The sequence below is a fragment of the Leiobunum rupestre genome, chromosome 8 (genome assembly GCF_980474605.1).
Source record: "Leiobunum rupestre chromosome 8, qqLeiRupe1.1.hap1, whole genome shotgun sequence".
NCBI classification, from domain to species: Eukaryota; Metazoa; Arthropoda; class Arachnida; order Opiliones; family Sclerosomatidae; genus Leiobunum; species Leiobunum rupestre.
In genome coordinates, this window is record NC_143391.1 from 4,651,467 (window position 1) to 4,674,818 (window position 23,352).

At 36.7% G+C, this 23,352-nt stretch overlaps 1 protein-coding gene across 1 annotated transcript in view; it reads left to right on the forward strand.

Annotated features, from left to right (window-relative positions):
• The window catches only part of LOC149932068 (uncharacterized), a 117,529-nt gene that overhangs the window by 28,715 nt on the left and 65,462 nt on the right, over positions 1–23,352 (forward strand). The gene's annotated exons all lie outside the window — the stretch shown is intronic.

Sequence of the window (23,352 nt, forward strand, 5' to 3'; positions counted from 1 at the left end):
ACCTCTATTTTCCGAGTACAATCGGATTGGTCGAATTTTAATTTAGCTGAACAAATGGAAAACTCACAAAAACGAGTAAATTTCGCGCTTAAGGATTTGCTAATCCTTCAACTACATGGTCTGTGGCGAAGTAAGTATGTTCTCATAAGTATGCCTCTGTATGGCATTTCCATATACTAAATCTTGGCGTTTACGGAATTGGCTAAATTCTAGACGTGTCCGAATTTTTTCAAGTCTAACAAGGAGACATCCCGAAGTGTAACCCACCGATTTTGTTCAAACTCGGGGGATTGGTAGACGAAAAATGTTTTTGACAACACAAAATATTAAATTTTCCCATTGAAAATAACATGGGATTTTGACCTCAAATTGATCAAAAGTTGATCAGTTTTGATGTTTTTTTTTATGTCAATTTATATCTATTTTTTCTATTTTTGTAATTTTCGAAATTTTGAAATTGGTTAAAATTTTTCACAGGGGGGGGGGCCCTTGGAATCGTTCAGAATCCCATGTTATTTTCATTGGGAAAATTTAAATTTTGTGTTGTCAAAAACATTTTTCGTTGCCATGGCAAAACGGTTGCCCGTTGAATAAATTCCCCTTATGATTTTTAGAGTTACATGAAGGTCTACCAATTCCCCGAGTTTGAACAAAATTGGTGGGTTACACTTCGGGATGTCTCCTTGTAAGTCTACTAAATTTTAGACAGCATCGATTCTGTCTAATCCTTGGCTAAATTCAACAATTCTAGATATAGAGCTGACTACGCTTCTCAGGTTGAAAACTATGTGGCTCTATGTTCACTTAAAAATCTATACTCAGTTGCAGGTTAAGAAAAGCGAAATATCTAGTACATTTGGCGGAAAGATACTAGCAGGAATTTCCGGTAAATCGGTGGTAGAATTTCGAATTTGGCCTGTTTACGGTTGAATTTCTTAGTATACCCGCGCGCGTTGTATAATTTTGCGAAATACCGTCTATTGCGTTATATTTCAAATTGAAAATGAATCAAATTAACATAGGTAAGATTTAAAAACAGCTGTAATAATTAATTTTTAGTACTACAAGTGAGGCGTAACTAAAAAAATTCCGTTTGGCGAGTCCAGGGTAAGTACAGAACGGGTAATGCCGAGATTACAACGTTGACGTATATAAACGCGCGATTTTATGATTGTTTATGAGCATAATACTAAAAATAAGCTATAATGAAGTTTCATAATAATAGTCTACATCAAATATTTATTGATAATTTTGAAATTTACGCAATAGACATTTTGATGACAAGTGCAGGAATTTTTAGGAATTGAACAGAAAATAGGCGAAATTTTAAATTCCCGCCGACAATTTACCTCAAAGTCACGCTAGTATCTTTATGCCAAATGTACTAGATATTTGGCCTTTCTTAACCGGCAACTGAATATAGTTGGAAACTATCGAACTTTTTCTACCGGAAAGGCGCAGATGACGTCGGTGTTTTAAAAGGTTGGGTCAAAAATGCGCCGACGCTAAAAAAAAAATTGTATTAAGCCTAACGGAGAATTTAGCAGTTAACGATCGCGGCGTTTTTGACCTAGTGTCAACCAGCCTTAATAAGCGTTCATCCGTATATGGCCACGTGAAATATAATGCACACAGAGAGGCCTTTGTTGATAATCTACGAGGACTATGGTCGCGCTTTATATACTGCGCTGTTTTTTTATTATTTTTAATTCCCAAGTTTTCTGGAGCTATTGGGTTACTTCGGGGAAACGCGTCCACTTCAACAACCCCCATTGAGTTCAATTGATTTTGTTTTTGCAAGTCGACGCTCGAAGTCGTAGATTTTTTTTATTTATTACTAGATGTTTCTGTGGCTCTTACGTCACAAGTCGAAGCTTTTTTAGTATACAGGGTGTTTCAAAAGGTTATGCAAAAATGTGAAGGAGTTGTAGGGGGTGAGTTGAGAAGTATGCCTATTTTTTGCCCATTTGCCTAGGATGAGTTAAAAGAGCGCCAGAGATCTTCAAAGTGTGGCCTACTAGCCCCTGGATGTAGGCTGCAACAAGCACGGTGATGCGACTCCTGTGAATCCATATTTAAATGGTTTCCCCCCTGTTTCAATTAAATATGTATGTGTGTATGCGGGTTCGGGTACCTTTCCTGGTAGAGACGTTGAGCAGCCAAAGCATTGCCAACCGCTAGTCTATACACTATTTAATGAATATCCGCCAGTTTTTCCGAACTGAACTCCATTGTTGCAGTTTGAAAGTGATGAGATATCGTGGTCCATCACGAATTTAAATACTGTTTAAGTTTACTTTTTTACGCGGGTTACCTCGATTTGTTTACAAAGTCCTTTTTTACCTATCACACGAACCCAAACCTTTATGTTCGCGTTTCCCCGCTGCTTGGTTTGGCGCTCGTTGCAGCCTACTTACTGGGGCTAGTAGGCCAGACTTTGAAGCTCTCTGGCTCTCTTTTAACTCATCCTAGGAAAATGGGAAAGAAATAGGCATACTTCTCAACTCACCCCCTACAACTCATTCAAATTGTTGCATAACCCTTTGAAACACCCTGTATAGTTTTCTAAATTCCTCTGACGACTTTGGAACGCGCTAGTATAGATTTGTAAAAGTAAGAGACAGTGACGTCAGAGCTACTTAAAAACAAGAAGTCCACGTTACTTTCTAAAAAGACTGGTTATGTTGGAGTTTTTCCTATGAGAGACTATCCATTTTGTTTTTACGCCTTAGCTTGGCTAGAATAAAAGTTAATTTTAGGTGTGGACCAAGAACCAATTTGCGCGAGCAAAAACGTGTAACCGGCAGAGTATTAATTTCCATGTAGTTCTACCAATTTCATTTATTTTTGTAAGAGTCAGATGCCGTCATCTAGTGAGTGGAATCGAAAGTATTAATAATGGTAATTTATAGCTACTTATAATATACTTTTGGAAAATATTGTAACGATATTTTTATAAACTGAGTTTTATTTATAATATTAATTCATGGAAATTGTAAAATTACATCAAAAAATTACGAAATGATTCATAAATATAATTTAAATTGTAAAATTACATAAAAAAAATACGAAATAATTCATAAATATAATTTAAATTGTAAAATTACATCAAAAAATTACGAAATAATTCATAAATATAATTTAAATGATTAAATTTAATTTATACGCCATATAATATGAGAATATAACTTATTTATAAAAAATGATGATAAATTTCTCGTGTTTCTTTCAAGAGATGGCGCTCTACACCTAAAATCAAGATACACCCCTTGGACAAAATGGCGCCGTTGTTGTCGTTTAAATGATTAGGCTTACTAAGTTTTGAAGCTTTTACTATTGAAATTGGTTCTTTGAAAGTAATGGTAAGTAACCATTGAGTTGAGTAAAAATAACCATTAAGCCGCGTATGGCTGAGGTTTTATAATCGAATTCACTGGGATCCATTTTTTTTTAAATAGAGCTAATACCCAAGGCACCACCTTCGACAACATAAGCAATGTTGCTTGTGCGTGATCAAGTAACAGGTGGCCGGGATACAATGCGTAGGAGGGTGGTGGCAAGCCCTTCATGCCACGCGAGCCAACAGCTCCCTACACTAACTATTATCGTTAACCTCAGCAAGTTTTTATGGGAAGGGGATACCGAAGATATCGGTGGAAAACCCCTTTAACCAGTGGGGAGAGAACTTACAAACTCTACGCAGAAGGAGTGGTTCCCGATTTTCACCCAGTGCCACTAGCTTTGATCGAACCCGGCTCCTCTTGCTGCGAGGCGAAAGTGCTAACCACTCCGCCACCCCACCTTTCTTAACTTAAAAAATTAATGAACTAAGCCTAACCTAACTTTATCGCACGTCCTGTCGCTTAAGCACCGTTCTCGTAGTGATATTTGAACAGAATTCTTAAGGCCTAGCTGATTGTTATTATTATTATTACTAAGCCTTCCGATTTAGGCCACGCCTACCGTGTCAAAATATCGGGAACACTGAGTCCCCTTAAATTCCTGGTCCATGCTTATAAATTCTTCTTTGTACCTTCAAAGTTTCTCTTGCCAACTGACAGATGGCACTCAGGACAGTTCTGTGGAATTTTCAAAATCATTGGCTGGCCGCCGTTACTAAGAAACCGTTACCGCAGATATAAAAATTTAAGACGCTTCCTTTTAAAATAAACTTAGGAGAAATTGGATTTGAGAAACCCCGATTTAAGTTCTTGGAAAAATGTATAATGTTCTTTAAAACAATGTTTTTTTTCACATAAATTCACTTAGTTAGATTATAAAAAATATGAAATGAAGTAAGTGAATTTCTATTCGAGGCCAGGCTTTATGTCGAATCGGGGCCGATTTTAGTGAAACAGGGAGAAAATATCGGCTGTAAACGACGTCCGTTTCTATGGGATTCATCAGAGTCAGTGACTAGAAGCAGGAATCTATACCTCTACTTGGAATGCTTATCCTGCCGTATCGCGTATGGTAAGATCACTCTGACGGCTTCAGCCACGCCTACGAGAAAAAAAATCCCCTCTCACGTAGTTGTTTGTTAAGTTAACATAGTGACGTAGCCAAAACAAACCGTCAGCCACATCGAGACGAAAATCTGCCGCGATAAGCATTCCGAGTAGAGGTATGGATTCCTGCTAGAAGTTGATATTTTCTAATTTGATAAAGTTGGTATTTCCGAATTTGGTTACTAAAAGTTTTTTTTCTAATTTGGTTACTAAAAGTTACTATTTTTCTAATTTGATTACTTAAAGTGACAATTTTCTAATTTGGTTACTAAAGGTTAATATTTTCTTATTGGGTTACTAAAAGTTATTTTCTAATTGGGTTACTAAAAGTTATTATTTTCCAATTTTGTAACAAAAAGTTAATATTTTCATTTGGATACTAAAAGAGACTGTTTTCTAATTTGATTACAAAAACTTACTATTTTGTAATTTGATTACTTAAAGTCAAAACTTACTATTTTGTAATTTGATTACTTAAAGTCAAAACTTACTATTTTGTAATTTGATTACTTAAAGTCAAAACTTACTATTTTGTAATTTGATTACTTAAAGTCAAAACTTACTATTTTGTAATTTGATTACTTAAAGTCAAAACTTTCTAATTTAGTAAGTTATATATACAAAAATAAATATTTTTTTCATAATTTTCAAGGGAAATTTTAATGGAAAAATTAATATTCTGCCCTAATTGGTTATTAAAACTAAAAAAATGTGTTAACTCGTATGGTCTAGGCTAATATATTAAGTTAATCATGTTTGAAGGTTTCGTCTAGGATAAAGAAAGTGAAGAGGAAATTAAATAATTTGCAGATTTTATTAGAAACAATTAGTAAGAAAAAGAGTAATTAAATTACTAATATGTCCAAGAAAATAAAAAGTAGAAACTACTAAGAAAGTAACGTTTCGGTTATTATTTTCGAAGTGGTTAGTTACTATTTTGTCTAAAATGTAGGTCAACTGGTGAGTTATAAAGAGGGATACTTATCTCAGATTGGTTTTATATACTTCTGGTACGATCCTACGCCGCTCTATAGTAATAATTGGGAACAGTTTAAAGTTTCCATACTAATTAGAAATTACAAAAGCGACCGCGAACCCTAACCAGAGCAAGAATTACGTGTTTTTTGGTATATAAATGAAGTATTTTAAACGTTATACGTACACTTTCGTTTTACCACTTTTTGGACTTTTTAAAATATTCATAATATTCGTAATTAATCCCTCGCTTGGAGCTCTTAACCGCCCTCGAAGTTCGTTGTTATCTCCCTTTGTACGACGCCATCTAGGCGTGCCGCCGCACTAATAAGCGGACGTGATTTCAACGCTTACCCTATACCAGTTGCATACGTATAAGGCGATTGATTTCCACGCTAGCATAAGTACTAGCCAAGATCGGTCTACACATAGAGGTTTCAATTCCCTGACTGCTGATAACAGAAGAGGGGAAGACAGTTAAGGGCAGCGTGGCCAGATTTTTCTGACCGAATTATTGTACAAAGAGTAAAAAATTATAGTACAACAATAGAAATTACGGTACCAATATAAAATAGTATTAATTACTTTTAATTTAAAGTGTTTATTGCGTAACATGCAGATAACTGTTCTCGTGATGTTTCTTTATGTGGAGTTGATGTAGTCAATATCGATCGTAGAAATTGGAATAACCAACTAGAATGATTTTTGAAATATTGCCGCGATGATTAGCAATTCCGATTTCTATGGTATTGACTATCGAGTGATCTGGCAACACTTGAACGTAGGTTTAATATTTCGTCGCCTGAAAGCAAAAACTACGTAAATTTAACTATACTTTTAATTAGTATAAAGTTACGTGGTTTTTACTTTCAGGCGACGATTTTATGGATAGTCAATAATAAATTCTTATTATTTTAGTAGTAGAAATAATGTAAATATCAAAATAGTACCATTATAGTACAATAGGTTGGAAATATGTTACATTTTGGTACTATATAGTACGCTCTCAAAATAATAGTACCATTTATAATACGATGCAAAATTATGGTATTGTACCATAATTATAGGACGTATGGCAACGCTGGTTAATTGGAAACTACTTGTGAAAGGGGGGAAAGCATCTCCGTCACATCGGAATTCGTTCGTCCTTCCGGTTTTATGTTATCAAAGGCGTTCTTTCTTCTTAAGTCTGTACTCAGTGCCTGTCTGAACACTTAATAAACACTCCTAATTAAACTCCCGAAAATTCTTTCCCTATAAACCAGCAAGTAATAATTAAATTATTATTAATATTTGTTAATTGTTCTAGCCTTATACATAACCTAAGCACAATTGTAAGCGCCGGACTGTATTTTTCCCGTTGGCAACTTATTTTTTTAACGAATTCGTTAAAAGTAGCATTTTTGTTTGATCTTGGCCATAAGCCCTCAGTCACCTCTGGATTGTACGTCTTCTTGATACGCTTTTTATGTCCATCTCAGTATCACTAAAATTCTATTAGGCAGTCTCTAAAACGTTTTTTACGTCTCATTAATAATTTGGTTTTGAAATAAGTCTGTCACAAAAATGGTACAACAAATATTTAATAAAAATATTTTTTTATCTTAAAGCTCAAACTTGAAGTAAAAGAACATTGCAACCCCCGTTATAAACGAATATACAAAAACTAAAGATTGGACAGATGTCATTTGATTTTTCTATTTAAATTAACACCTTGACTTTTCATAGCGAGGTGGTATGCAAAGTTCGTCAATATCGTGGTCGTCTAAAACAACGACGAACGAATAACGGCGTCATTAAAGATAAATGCCGTCGACTAAGTAGTCTCGACAAACAGGCGAATTAGGCAGCGAACTTACTAGAATTTAAATCAATATTGAGGTACCGCCTGTTTCATTTAATATAAGAGTGAGTGCGCGCTTGTTATTGTACATAGCCGAAAGCCATTCGAATTTATCTCGCGCATTATTTGAGAAGGAACGCGGTGCCTGTATAGCTAATTATCTCAATGAGCTAATTACTCCAACTAACAAGACTTTTCGAACGATATTTCCCGATCGGCAAGCCGCCGCGTAACGAGACGGACGCCGGCCTGAGGCCTCTCCAACAGAAATCTGCTCACGTTGTGGCTTGCCCTAAAACTAGCTTACTTTGAAGGCTTTGTATGTCTGTCATAATTCATGCCAGAAGTCACCTCCTAAAATGGAAAAGCCATAGGTTTATGATTGTTTCACGGAAATATGTCCGCACCGTTATCGTCCGTAGTCAGTGGCATATATTGGGGCCCATCTTTCTATATTTTGGGGGCCCTTAAAATTAATTTTGAGCCCTTTTTCATTTCAAATTCAAAGTAGGTTTATTGTATGTTTGTTTAGATATTTAGTTTGCAATAGGGACTTGGTAGCATGACGTAGATAATACGTCACCCATGCTTTTTCCAATTGGAAAAAAAATACCAGCATGGTGGCCTTGTATAGCCCTTCGGTTTTCAGAAATGATATTAATTTTTAAACATTCATGTTACACAAGAAAAAGGTTACAGGGTCGGAACAAACGATGAAAAATTTAAAATAATTCCAATTTATATGGTATTTATTAATACCAGAGTTATCGTTTAAAATTGTTTTCTGATTCCGAAATATTTAAGAGCCGTATTCACTAGTTCTATGGATGACAGTTTTTTACTAGTTTATCAATACTCGTTCTTTTTGGGTTAAATATAACTAGGTATCTCTTTATTACCATGATAGCAAAATATGGAGTTTCATCTTCAAAATTTAAATTTAGATGCTTCCTGTATTAAATTTCAGTTGAATTTTAATGAATTTAGAAATTATCCACCCAAAGGTTTTCTCCGATTTCAAATTTGGGGTCCTCATTCGTTGGATTTGGGGGTCCCTTTAAACTATCAAGGTAGACTATGCCCTAATTGGTCCTCCTGACGCCGCCACTGAATGTATTCAATTCGTTTTTAACTTTCATACTTTTATGCGAGCTTATCTTTTTGGGCAAGGCGCCAATTCTACGTCACTACCCACAACCGCCAGTAATTATTTCCACTAACTGATACACTTATGGTATAAACTTATAGACTTATGATATCGGATACAAAATATTTATAAAATACTCTAAAATCGTTTCTTAGTTAAGTTTTAATAATAAACAGCTAGTCTAATACCCAAGGCACCACCATAGGCCTAAGTCATCGAGCTACTTTGAAAGCTATTAACTCAGGTAGACGGGTTACAATGCGTAGGAGGGTGGTGGCAAGCCATTCATGCCACGCGAGCCAACAGCTCCCTACACTTACTATTACCGTTTACGTCGACAGGTTTTTATGGAAAGGGGAAACCGTAGAGCTCGGGGGAAAACCCTCTAACCAGTGGGGAGAGAACTCAAACGCGGAAGGAGTTTATTTAACGAAATGCCACAAGCTGGGATCGAACCCGGCTCCTCTTGCTGCGAGGTGAAAGTTCTGACCACTCCGCCACTCCACTGAGTTTGTAAATATCTCTCTGGTGGTTAGAGGGGTTTTCCCTCGAGCTCTTCGGTTTCCCCTTTCCATAAAAATCTTGCTGAGGTTAACGGTAATAGTTAGTGTAGGGTGCTGTTGGCTTTTGTGGCTTGCCACCACCCTCCAACGCATCGTAACCAGACCACCAGTAATTGTCTTCACAAGTCACTAGTTGACTTAGGTCAGTGTTGTTCCTTCATAAAAAAACAGTATTACTTCTCTAAAATATGTAAAATATCCTGGAATTACAATACGTAGAAATATTTACCTATAGAGTAATATCGGCGTGACGTATGTCGACGTCACCCATGCTTTTTCCTATAGATAAAAAACTGCCCTCAAAATGGCGGCCATAGCCCAAAGCTACAGAGCGATACTACTCTATTGATAAACCATATTTTCGCGATGAAATAGTATTACAAAATTAATTTGTTTTCATCAGATACGTTTTTTGAAAAATCAACGAGAGCTCTGCTAAGGTACATGTTTCAAGCTAATAATATTAGCGAGAAGGTTTTTCTTCTGATAATTCTTTGATAGAATAATTTCTACATTAATTTTATTAAACCAAATTTTAAAATTAATAATAATTAAAAAAATAAATAAATGAAAAATATCTATACGAAATATTTAAGTCAAACAATCTATTACTAACGACACCTCGTTTTTACCTTTAACCCCTGAAGCGGTCAATTTTGTAGTATGAGTAATTAACGCCTTTTTATTCGACTTAATCATTTCGGAACGATTAGCATAATTTTAAAAACGTTTTCCGCCTTTTTTTTCTTATAAGTGGAGCTGTTGCTTAGGAAAAATATTTTTTTTTTGGGGGGGGGCTAGGTTATTATTTTGACTGAGTTCAAGAAGTGTTGCGTTCTGAAGGGGCTTTTGGTGGAGCGCCTTTGATCTCTGGAATACTCTTTTTCCCGCGTTTCTGAACGAAAAAAGGAGATTCTGGGAACGACGAAACCAACTTTTATAAAACCGAGAAACGTGTCGGGAATATTGAAATGGGATAATATGAACTTGGAAATCCCCTTTCGTTCGATTTTCAAATTCACGCTTTCTCGCTACTATGCGAACTTACTTACGCTATTTGCCGTTGATGTCTGTCAACTTCCTTTCTCCTAGAAAAGCAGGCGGCGCAGCGGTCCTGTAATTCCTAAACAATCCTTATATTTTTAAAACCTATCCTTTAATTTCTTGAAATGAAGTTTTAGCATATGTAACGTAATTTGTATAACATTTCCATAGCCAAAATTTCAATGAAACTTTGTTTCACGTGGAACACTCAATGAGTGAACCCAAAAAATTAAATATTTTTATAATCCTTTCTCTATTGAAAAGGTTACCATGGAAACCATATCTACGAATCGCGAGGCACGAGGTAATCTATCAGGGTTGCCACGGTACCTGGAAAACCTGGAATTCCTGGAAAAGTCAGGGAATTTGAACATGGGTATAAAAATCAGGGAAAAGTCCGGGAATTTTAAAAATTAGTCTAAAAGTCAGGGAAATGTCAGGGAATTTAATTTCGGTTGCAAAAAGGAAACTTGTACTAAAATATAGGTTAAAAAATACCAAATCATGGCACAAAATAAGTCAGGGAAAATTTCCGGAGATGGTCAGGGAAAACCTGGAAAAGTCAGGGAATTCGATTGTAAAAACTGTGGCAACCCTGTCTATAGATTATCGAAGCTAGAAACGCGCTAGGAATTATGCCCGTTTAAAAAATAAAAATAAATCTGTTTTCCATTTGACTGCTCTCGAGCGCTCTAGATCGCTCTGATCAACATTTTATGTTCCATTTGCGTGCTCGGATCTGCTCCGATCAAGTTTCGCGTGTTCCATTTCCCGTTCTCGGGTGCTCCGAGATCGCCCAAAACCGATCTGCCGATTTCAACAGATCAACGGATCGAGATCGGAGCAAATTTTTGCGTGTTCCTTTAGATTTTTTTGGCGAAATGGCAGACCAAAAGTCGAAAATTCAAATTACTAATAGACGAAAAATAACAAAGCGCGGGAATATGTTCATGGAATGTTGCATTTGCGGTTTTACTCTAGTCGATTGGTGCGAGATCTATGACGTTAGAGACGGATTCGGAGCGAATCTCGAGCAATCCAATGGAAAACTTCCTTTTATAAAATTAAAAGCGCGTATTTCGTAACTGAGATGGAAGTGATGTAATTTACGTAATATCCCGCAAAGAAGGTTTCATTAAAGCAAATACCATTACCAATACGAAATTTTAATTACTTTAATGAATTATTTCAATTTCCAAACGACAAAAACAGATTTGATGAGACACTAAAACAAATAGCGAAAACTCGAAACAATCTTTAAAATATCACGTAAGAAAAACAAAAATGTTACAACAAAAACGGAAGTTTCAGGGGATATGCCCCTAATGCTCCTCCTGGTTACGCCACTGATTTAAGGTTAATTTACGAAAAACAAAGACTACAGGATACACACGTTTTTACACACAACCCTGGGGGATTTGTGCGTATTAGTTTCACGTACTGTGTTCGCGGTACGTTAAAGGTACAAAGACACATGATACTTCAATTAATTGGAAATATCATTCCCTCGTCGGGATTGTTAACATTTGTGAAATCGGGGCCCTGGAAGTGGGGCATTTGCCCATTTTAGTGATTTTTTACGATTTTTGAATTTAAATTTACATAACTCTTTTAAATTAAGACCGACTTGGTTAAAAATTATATTTTTAGTTGGTACTGATCATTTCCGAACTACTTTTTCGGTTGCATTAAATTTTTTTAATTTTAATTGAGATTTATTGCCAATTCGCGGGACCTCACAATCTGCATATGCAATATTGTCATAATTAAATTTCATGCCAATTGTTACAGGCGCCATGTAACTCGTTCGCGTTTCGCTAAATTATTTCCAAAACTAGGTAACTCGAAAATTCATTTTAGATCAAATTCGTCTTGGGTTTATTAAGCTTATGTACAAGATGATTGATAATTTGTTGATATATTTAATGCCTCGGGGGGATTGTGTGTACCTAAATGTCCGTGACATCTTGTTTATGTCATCAACCTATTCAAAAGAAGTATGAAATTCCATAGTTATATAGTAATATAACATTTCTGCCCGTAGATTTATCAGAAACTTGGACTAACTGGCGCTAGTTACGTTAAAAACAACTTGTAGCGCCTATTACCAAACTAAATAATTTTTTTCATTATACTTCGCTTAATTCTGGTCGAAATAGTAATTTTTAAATTGGATGTTACACACAAAGTAGACATTTTACGCAATCTATTTCATAAATTTCCGCTATTTCGTTGGAACTTTATCGCGACCAAATATTTAAAAAATTTGCATATCCTGGAATTTCCGTTTTGGAATTTGAAATTTGAAATCCAAAGCCCCGGGCCGAGGTCTATCCGCTACCTCCTCCTCGAATCCAGTGAAAACATCTCGCTTGGTTTGTGTTTATATATCTCAGAAAAGGCTTTTGCTCGCCAGCTTTCGATATCGCCTGGGCTGTAGATTCGTTGCTTAGGGGCCGTTCGCAAATTACGTCACGCACTATGGGGGCGTTACTAAATGTTAAAATAATAAAGAAATAATAATAATCAGCTAGGATAATACACCAGGCGACTTTTTAAAGTCATTAATAGCTCTTTCTATTAAATAATATATACGCATACATGTATAAAAAGTGTTATTTTTTGGAGCGCGCGCTTCCTAATATTTCCGTGCAGAGGGTCTCGTGCGTTTTTGCGCGAGCTCAACAAAAACAAAATATGCGCGCGCTCTCTAACTTTAACTGCACTGTGAATCTAACGTAATCACGTGACCTCTCGTATTTTATATAAAGTGCTATTCAGGTGGCCGGGTTACAATGCGTAGGAGGGTGGTGCGAGGGGTCCGACATTCGTACAAATCAACTTAAAAATTCCGAAATCTGGTCGAAAATCAGTTCCAAAATCTCGAAATCAGTCTAAAAATCAAAAACCAACACGAAAATCGCGCTCTGGAATCTCAAAATCAATTTCTGATTTCGGAAATCACTTTGAGATTCTAAATCCCGTACGAAAAATTTGCAAATGTCGGACCCCTCGGGGTGGTGGAAAGCCCTTCATGCCACGCGAGCCAACAGCTCCCTACACTTAATCGAGGGGCTAACCACTCTTAGAAAGTTTGTACACCGAATTACGCTTAGATTAGCACTGCCAAAAGCAGGGACTTCAAAGATTACGCGTAATTCCATTAGTACAGTCAAAGGTACGGCTCTGTACACCGATTACGTGGAGTGATCAGCCCCTCGCACTTACTATTACCGTTAACCTCAGCCATTTTCTACCATAAATTTTTACCATTATCTACTATTATTTACCACTTTTCCCATTTTATACCACTATTCCCATTTTATGCCACAACGTTTTTTTACCATTATCCACCATTATCTACCACTTTTCCTATTTTAAACCATAACGTTATTTACTATTATTTACCACATTATTTACCACCTGTTAAATAGTACTTCGAACCCTGGAACATTAGAATTGTTACTCTTTCATCGACTTTTCGCTTTACGTAATTTGTGAACGATCCCTTTATTTTTGACAACGCAAGAATGATATTATTAATATAGAAATAAAAACACCCGAGAGTTTAGGTAACCGAACAGTCACGTTTCGGGTCGAAAGAAGCTAACTTTACCTTTCAGTCGCGTTCGGGCTAAAGTGTCGAGTAGAGAGATTGCTTTTTATATATAGCCCCGCGGGATTTTTTTGTAGCCTTTGTCTTACAGGGAATTCTGATAGGAAAAAAATAAAATAAAAATGGAAGTGGCGAAAGATAGGCTACGGAAAAGCGAGAGATAGCGTAGACAAGTAGCAATTTCGGCCAAGAAAAGCATTTTTTTTCTCCGAACTATTTTCCAGAAGAAATAGCCTCTCGGCTTGATAAAGCGCGTTTCTGCTTTTTGTCGTGTACCGGGTGAATGCGTTCCGTTTGTTTGCCAGGAAATTAGGTGTTTTGTAGTACCTTATTTATATTGCTTTCTTGAGCAACGTGTTATTGAAATTTTCAATGGGTTTTCTATCAATAAAACTTCGCCAAAGCGATAAATATATCTATAAAAAAATTGGACTCGAATGTTAGTCATTTCACTTTCAATGTAGATTTACTATTTATTCAATTTTGGGAAGCTCTCGACTGTTACATCAGTTTCAAAAGTTACCTCTTACAAATATTTCTACGGAATTTCTAAGGATCCTTTAGATTTCTATAGAGACTTAAGGAAACGTTTAGATAGTGCTTTCTATAGATAATAATAATATAATCGCTCTAAAGGTGTTTGGATACATTTTACTTTATGGGAATGATTGCAGTGAAACACGTGACGAATAAAATTAAAGTAAAAAGTAAAAACTTATAATATTGTTTTTTTATAAAGTATCTTTGGAATATATTATGTAAAAAAAATATTTTATACGGCAAATATTTGAAACGAATTAAATTTATACACTGGCTTGACGCATTAAATCATGTTTAAAAACCATTTACAAAGACGCGGTTTAAATCTCAAGACTATTATAACAATACTGACTGTAAATTTTCAGACTTAATTAAACCATAAACTCAAAGGTACGGCTCTGTACACCGATTACGCGGAGTGATCAGCCCCTCGGATCTTTTTTATAAAGTAACGTGGTTTTCTTGTTGCTCTTACGTCACAGTCTCATACTTTTACAAGTCTGCGAGCGCGTGCTACAGTCGCCAGAGGAGAATAGCTTTTTCTAGCGCGCGTGCAAATCGCTCGTGCGAAGAATAAAGCTGGATCTTGTGACGTAAGAGCAACATTTTAACAAGTTTTTTTTTATAAAATCAACTATTGCCCGATTTCAAAATGACGTTTATGCGCGTGACACTACCTTTACAATTGTGAGGTATATCCATAGATATAGGAAATGTATATAAAGGTCTAGATAAAATATTTCAAAGGGAGTGAATACGGAGGTGACAGCTAGCAGAAACGCGTAATTTCTGCAGGCTATCCTTATAAAGCGCCATCTATCGGTAAGAAAGCTCGTGCTATCGTTGCGAGAGCCGTTGTCTCCTGCTTAAAAATTATACTAAAAGTCACCAACAGATGGTGTCTAAAGACTACGGCCTGCGGAAAGGTCAAGCACTTAGTACTAAAATGCTAAGAGAGCTCGCGCTATGGGTCACGTGCCTTCCTCGGTGTCTGCTAGGTGTCAATTCCGTATTTTATGTTAGGCTTAGACGCCCCGTAATTTATCTAGACCTTTTTATACATTTCTTATATCTATGGGTATATCTGACATATTTACCCGCTTTTATACCATAATATGGCGGCGTATTTTCACGCGCAAAATTAATTTTAAGATCCACCGATTGGCTTCAAAAGTCACTAAAGGATAAGTAGATTAGTCCATTATGAAAAGGGATAAAAAGGCTAAACCCTAAACAAATTTGAAGAAATTTAAAAACTTACTAATAGCTCGTACCGATAGGTCTTCGAGCAAACAAAAAGACGCGAAACTCGGACCAAATAGATCTTCGAGAGAAAAACTAAATTAAATTAAATAAAATAGCCAGAAATTCCAACGGTATGCAGTCCATAGGTGGTTCCTTTTAACCTTCAAAAGTCACTAGTTGACTTAGGCCTATGTGGTTCCTTGGCTATTAGCTTAGCTGATTATTTATTTATTTTATTTCACGAAGGGATGATTTTTTACGGTGTTGTAAAAATTTGGTTTAAAAGTTTTAAATGCGTAAACTGTCTTTGGTTTTTATTATCGCCAACACCCTGTGCTCGTTTCGGGCACTCTGGTTTGGGAATGTACCGAGGGCCGTTGCGCAGCCTTCTTCGATAACAGACTGACGAGAAGAAAGCTATCTTTATAAATACGGGGAAAAACGTATCTTTTGTTGTTGGGCACGTTTCAGTCCCCAAAACAATGGCCTCTTTCCGCTCCTATACAGGCCATCTGACGAGTGTACCAGTACCAATCATCATTAAAACTAAGAAACGCCAAAGCCTTCGAACTGGCTCCTTCTTTCTCGCTCGAATGGCTCGATGAAACCAACGTACATTTTTCAATACAATCAAAGAGAGACCAAACTGTTCGGGCCGTCGGAAAAGGTTTACTGCTTAACATCGTAGCCACCCGCAGCCACCCTACTTTCCGAGTTTTTAATTAATTCCAGCTTAACTCTTTCTCTTCCTATTTTATATAGTCCTTATTTTTAAGCTTATGGCCCTAAACTGGCCCTATTGTTTTCTCCCGCGAGATCGGGGCGCTTTGTCGATGAAGAGCCCCGAACCTTATTTCTGGAATCGCCTTTCACGCTAACCATCCGTCTATGAATAAAATAAATTAACGAGACTAATTTCCGGGTGATAATAATAAATCTCCGTATATTGGACTTTGAAAACACTCGTTAGTTGGCTAAATTTATATTCCACTTGATGAACTTCCGGGTGTGAAACGCACGTAGAAATGACCACAGACCAGCCATCACTAGAGGGGACCCGTGTCTACCATAGTAGTTAAGAAGCGACGCATGGTTGCGAGCAGTAGCGGATTAATTGATAGGATGAGTAGGTTTAAACCTAGGAGCCTGGACACTTGCCTAAATTTAGGCTAGAGCAAGGTCAGGGTGGACGAAGCGAGGCTAGAGCAAGGTCAGGGTGGACGAAGCGAGGCTAGAGCAAGGTCAGGGTGAACAAAGCGAGGCTAGAGCAAGGACAGATCAGGGTGAACAAAGCGAGGCTAGGGCAAGGACAGATCAGGGTGAACAAAGCGAGGCTAGAGCAAGGACAGATCAGGGTGAACAAAGCGAGGCTAGAGCAAGGACAGATCAGGGTGAACAAAGCGAGGCTAGAGCAAGGACAGATCAGGGTGAACAAAGCGAGGCTAGAGCAAGGACAGATCAGGGTGAACAAAGCGAGGCTAGAGCAAGGACAGATCAGGGTGAACAAAGCGAGGCTAGAGCAAGGACAGATCAGGGTGAACAAAGCGAGGCTAGAGCAAGGACAGGTCATAGTGAACAAAGTGAGGCTAGAGCAAGGTGCGGGTGGACGAAGCGAGGCTAGAGCAAGGTCCGGGTGATAACACAAATCTAGACCAAGGTCCGGGTGGATAACACGAAGCTAGAACAAGGTCCGGGTGGGTCTACTGAAGTCCAAGCCAGACCATAGTTAATCTGCCACAGGTTTCGAGTATGATGCGTGATTTCTTTCCCCACCGAACCGTCCCGAGCGCCATCTGTCAGTTGACAAGCGAAACTTTGGAAGTACAGACCTGAATGTATTTATTTGAAGATAGGGAGAATGACTATGTGGAGACGGTTATCAGGCACTACGGTCTAATTTACCACCGGCACGAGAAGGGGAATTAAAAACGTCACCTATGTTTGCTCGGACTTGGAAACAGTTTCAATTTTGATGAGGGTCCATTGGGCGTAGACCCCTATACCGAGGGATTTTTTGGGGAGTCCGGGACTGCCTATTCACTTATGTTTTTAAAGTAAATGCCGTTGTGACTCTGTCCCTGCGCGTGTACACTGCACTTGCTTGTAGACCATGAGCTGGATTGGGAGTAATGGTAAAAATCGTCTCAACTAGGGCTTCTAACGCTGATCTGGTGTCTGATGCTTTCACAGATGAACTGGATTATTTTTAATCCGATACCTTTAGCGGATAACAGATTTTTTACTCTAACGGCAGTCCGCGGATACGCTTTTGCGCTTGTCTGACAAGCCTATATGACTTTCACGAGTTGATCTGTTTTTTAAATTGTATCTTTAACCCGCGATAACGGCGGATATACCTTTTTAGTATATCTTTATATTGACTTCTTGGAACTAAGCCAATTTTTTTTGTTGCTATACAAAAATTTAAAAGTATAAAAAACATTCAACTAGATGTCGGAAAGTAGACATCATATAGACAGATATCTACGCGCTTATCAGATAAAATAACTGCTTTCTATATCTGTGGCCTCGTCGGTTACCGAAACGAGATAACAAAACTATATTGCCGCAGGTCAGATAAAAAAAGGAACAGGTAGCCAGCGAATTCAGGTTTTTTATCGGCGATATATCTTATATGATAAATAGTAATCAGATTGCCTTATTCAGATCATCGTTAGAAGCCCTAGTCTCAACATAATAATTCTCCCCTAAATGTAAATAAATACAATATTGGTGCAATCACGGAAATAAAGTGGTTCTCGGGTATACACTCTTTTACGAAGTCGGCCATTTCATTACAGGCCTAATTTAAAATAGTACAGGCAAGGGCGGCTGCACGTGCTCATCAGCTCGAGACGTCGCGTGCACTTGACCACGTGAAGTGGCCTTGCTTGCACTATTGGAAATCAGACCTGTAATAAAATGGCAGCTCTCACAAATAAGGATATAAAAGAGTGTATAGTGTTTTGAAGCTGAAATCGGGAGAATGAGTTTGTGATATTAAATACCCGAATTAAAGGCAATAAAAGTCGCTAGATGACTTGGGTCTTGGATATTAGCCTAGCTAATTATTATTAGTATTATTATTTATATACCATATTCTTATTTCGGATTAGAGGCGTATGAAACTGACAATTGTGAGTAGATCTGTAATCAGGTACGTAATCATTTTAGTACAAGACAAAGTAACAAGCTTGTACACCGATTAGAATACATTCTACCCGAGGGGCAGGTCACTTCCATTTTGGGTGAGTCTTAATCATAGTAAAATGATTAAATCAGGGTAATCGTGATTAAATCAGGGTAATCGTGATTAAATCAGGGTAATCGTGATTAAATCAGGGTAATCGTGATTAAAAAATCTAATCAAGATTAGAAAATCTAATCACGATTTAATCAATCTAATCACGATTTAAACGAGATTTAATCATTCTAATCATGATCTAATCTTTTTTATCAGGATTTAATCATTTAAACAGATTTAATCAATTTAATTAGATTTAATCATTTAAACAGATTTAATCATTTTAATCAGATTTAATCAATATAATCGGTCGAATCGATAATTTATCATTAAAATCAAAACTAAAGAACGATTTAATCATACTAATCACGATATAATTTTTTAATCGGGATTTAATCATTTTAATCAGATTTAAACATTATAATCGTGATTAAACGTGATTTAATCAACTTAATCGTGATTAAATTGAATTTAATCAAAATAATCACGATTTAATCGTTTGAGGGGTGCGTCGTTAATCAAGGAAGTGATCTGCCCCTCGATTCTACCTCATTGTACGCGCGTTATGAAGCTATGGAATTTTTAAAGAAGCTTGAAGATGGCGCTGGTAGAGATACAGGTCGCTTTTTGTCGGGCTGCTCTGTGAAATAACTTCTAGACTATGTTAATTAACGCGCTTTCTTGGAAAGTTCGCGAAATTTTACGTGTTTCATAAAGAGAAACGTAAGTCACTATACCATTACAACAATTTTCTGTAGAAATTCCATAAACTGTAATCGGAATGCGATAGAAAAATATCTCAAATGTATCTAGATATTCTAGACTAGAATCTATTGAAAATCGGATAATTTTTCCATAGTTATCGAAAAACCATTGGTTTCTACGAGATTACTGGTTTCTAGGAGATTACTGGTTTCTAGGAGATTACTGGTTTCTAGGAGATTACTGGTTTCTAGGAGATTACTAGTTTCTAGGAGATTACTAGTTTCTAGGAGATTACTAGTTTCTAGGAGATTACTAGTTTCTAGGAGATTACTGGTTTCTAGGAGATTACTGGTTTCTAGGAGATTACTGGTTTCTAGGAGATTACTAGTTTCTAGGAGATTACTAGTTTCTAGGAGATTACTGGTTTCTACGAGATTACTGGTTTCTACGAGATTACTAGTTTCTATGAGGTTACTGGTTTCTACGAGATTACTGGTTTCTACGAGATTACTGGTTTCTACGAGATTACTGGTTTCTACGAGATTACTAGTTTCTATGAGGTTACTGGCTTCTATAGAGATAAAATTCTATAGAACAATTTTCAAGCGTAAGTTGTGGATTTAGAAAATGTTTGTGTCATCGCTCTATACCTACTGCAACGAACCCGTATATTTCAGTTATAAATTCACAAAGTTTAATCTCCGAAAAAGCAGTTGAGGTTCCTCGATAATTATAACGTGCCATTCTCCGTTTGAAAGATGCTCCAATTAAGAAAAAAAGAAACTCCAATTAGTCGCGATTAATTCTTGGAAAAATAGCGAGCAATCGACGGCCAAGATATAATCCATCGTACAATTGAGCTAAGAGGCGTCTTAGCGAGCGCTGCCTTCCGCCGCAACATCCGCGTCACTTTCCTTTTTTCATTAGAGATCCTTTTCGTAGGCAAAGCAAACTCGGACGGAGCTTCGCCCTCGCCTCAATTCCGTCTTTTAATAAGGCAGGCTTAGAGCAAACTTTCGCTCGTTTTTCTTTCGCCGGCTCGTTTTCGGTGATGGACACGCTCCGCTCATTTTTGAGCCGGTTGGAGCGTTGGCAGTCGGAATGAGACGGAGATTTTGGAGAATAATCGACAGACGATCTTCCTTTGTATTAACAACAGGGATGAAATCGAAAAAATATTATTATTTATTATATAAATATTACATTTATTATATATTTTCGAAAAGCGGTTTGACCAGCGGAATCGATTATTGTTTACGAGATGAGCTCGAGATAATTTTAGCGGTAATCAACACTAAATTGAGCGTGAACTTTCTTAGAGATAAGAGATGAATTTCGGTAAACCGCTCTTAAGAAGATCGTGTTAACGCGAGTGACTCGTGAGCTGAGAATGTATTTTGAGAAATTGGCCACGGCCACTAGCGAATCGTCCCGGGCGAACCCCGGGGCTTCAGTCGATAGTCCTGGACAAACACGGACCCCGTTTTTCCATCAATAGCGTCCGACTAATCGTCAGCTAATAATGAGCCAACTCGCGTTTCCACCTCGCGCGTATAGAGGGCTCCATGATCGCGGCCTCGGCTCTCGCGCGGGGCCCTAGGTACACTTGATGGCGACATATTGGGTGTTGCACCATGAATATCTATATTTATCTTTTCGGATACTCGCGAAATTCCGCTTTTCGCGTTTGTTTTGGGGGAGCCGATCAATGGGACCTATTCAGCCGCTCTCATTTGTGTTTGGAAATTTGGCGCGCCGCAAACACCCTGGGAATAGGAAATTGACGCAAATCGCGTTTCAGACTTACGTAAATCTCAATTCCCCGTTGGTCTAACCCGCTGCTTATCTCGGTAATGGGGAGTGATGGCTACCTTATTACCCTCCCTTCTTGGCTCGAAGCGAAATACGAATACTGTTTCATCGCGCTTGAGAAAACTGTGCCAAATTTTGACCTTGTCATTGGAAAAATAAATATGCGGGAATTCGACGCTGACCGTGAGAAGATATACTTCTTACCCATAAGCGCCGATTTATGGGGAGGCCAAGCAATTATGAACATCTAATGCCCATAGTGGAATTGCACAGCTCTACAGAGAAATTATCAAACGTTTTATACAATCTTTACCAAATTTCTGTTAAATCTTTTTTCTAAAATACTCAAATTACAATTTTATGTCATTTCTATAGCAAAACTTTTTAACTTTACTGAGCGTATTGACATGATTGACTTTGCTTGGGGCAATCGTATAGAATTGTTGTCGGATTCTCATAGAAAAATCACCCAAATATCCATAGTTTTTCAAACATAATTTACCATAGAAGATAGTCCTATTTTATCAATATTTCTATAGAAGATAGACCTAATTCATCAATATTTCTATAGAAGATAGACCTAATTTATCAATATTTCTATAGAAGATAGACCTAATTTATCAATATTTCTATAGAAGATAGACCTAATTCATCAATATTTCTATAGAAGATAGACCTAATTTATCAATATTTCTATAGAAGGTAGACCTAATTTATCAATATTTCTATAGAAGATAGACCTAATTTATCAATATTTCTATAGAAGATAGACCTAATTTATCAATATTTCTATAGAAGATAGACCTTATTTACCAAAATTTATATAGGATATACATTTAATTTACCAAAATTTATATTGGATATACATTTAATTTACCAAAATTTCTATGGAATAAGTACAATTTTCGGCAATTTTGAACAATTTTAATAGAATCTGTTGAAATGTTGATAATTTTTTTATAGTACTCCGATCACTTTTCTGTGTGATTTATCTATAAAATCTTTGTAAGGGATGTAGCATTTATTGACTTTATACGAGGCAATCGACTTTAAAAGAGGTGCCTATGCAAACAAAATATAGCTTCGAATCGAAATTCTATCATGTAAACGATTCCGCGTTTCTTTGATGAAATTGTGAGAGGGCTAGACGAGGCCATCTTTTGGGGATCTCCTTTAAAAAATGATGCCCTAACTCGTACGTTCGTTGCTTTTGGCCACAGAGTAGTGCCGCGGCGTAGATGCGACAGAAAGCCGTTCTATACTCCATTTCCGCTCTCGGAAAGCAGAAAAGAGCGAAGGCTCTATACCGAAGAGAAAAAAAAGGACGTAAACATTCTTTTTCTGTCCTATAAAGGAGGAAAAAGGTCATTTTCGAAAAGCCATTACTTTTATTAGCGGTACGCGATGGGCCAAATTTTTCATCCGTTGCTTATTTTTATTGAATGGCCGTTTTGGAGACCCAACTATAAATGACCCTAAGGTTCGGTTCAGAATGACAAATATTTCTAGATCGCGGCGAATATTTTCTTAAAGAAACTTTTGGAAGGTGTTTCTTAAGCAGATCCTTACTAAAATTTGTTATAGAGCTGTTCTAGGAAAATTCTATTTATTTTCTATAAAAATATTTATAGAGTACTATTAAAATTTGCTATTGAAATTATATAGAACTGCTCTAGAAACTTTCAATGTCTTCTAAAGAAGCATTTATAGATTATTCTATAAAAAATTTCTATCGAAGTTCTATAGAACTGTATACAGAATTCTTCGTAATTTATATAAACATTTGGGGGCATTTAAAGATAATTTTTTCATCTATTGAAGTTATCTAGGAATTTCGATGTTTTTCTATAGAAATATTTATACAACACTCTATAAAAATTGATATTCAAATTATATAGTACTGTAATCTGAATTCTATATAATTATAAATATTTATAGAGTACATTATGGAATATAGAAAAACTTAGACCCTGCAATTTCATAGAAAGTCTATAGAATGGTATTTAAGGGAAATACGTGTTAGGCTTAAAAATAAGCCTCGAAAGAGCCAGATAGCCTCGACGTATACTTATATCTAGACGTATAATGCTTGCTTAACCTCGGATTTATT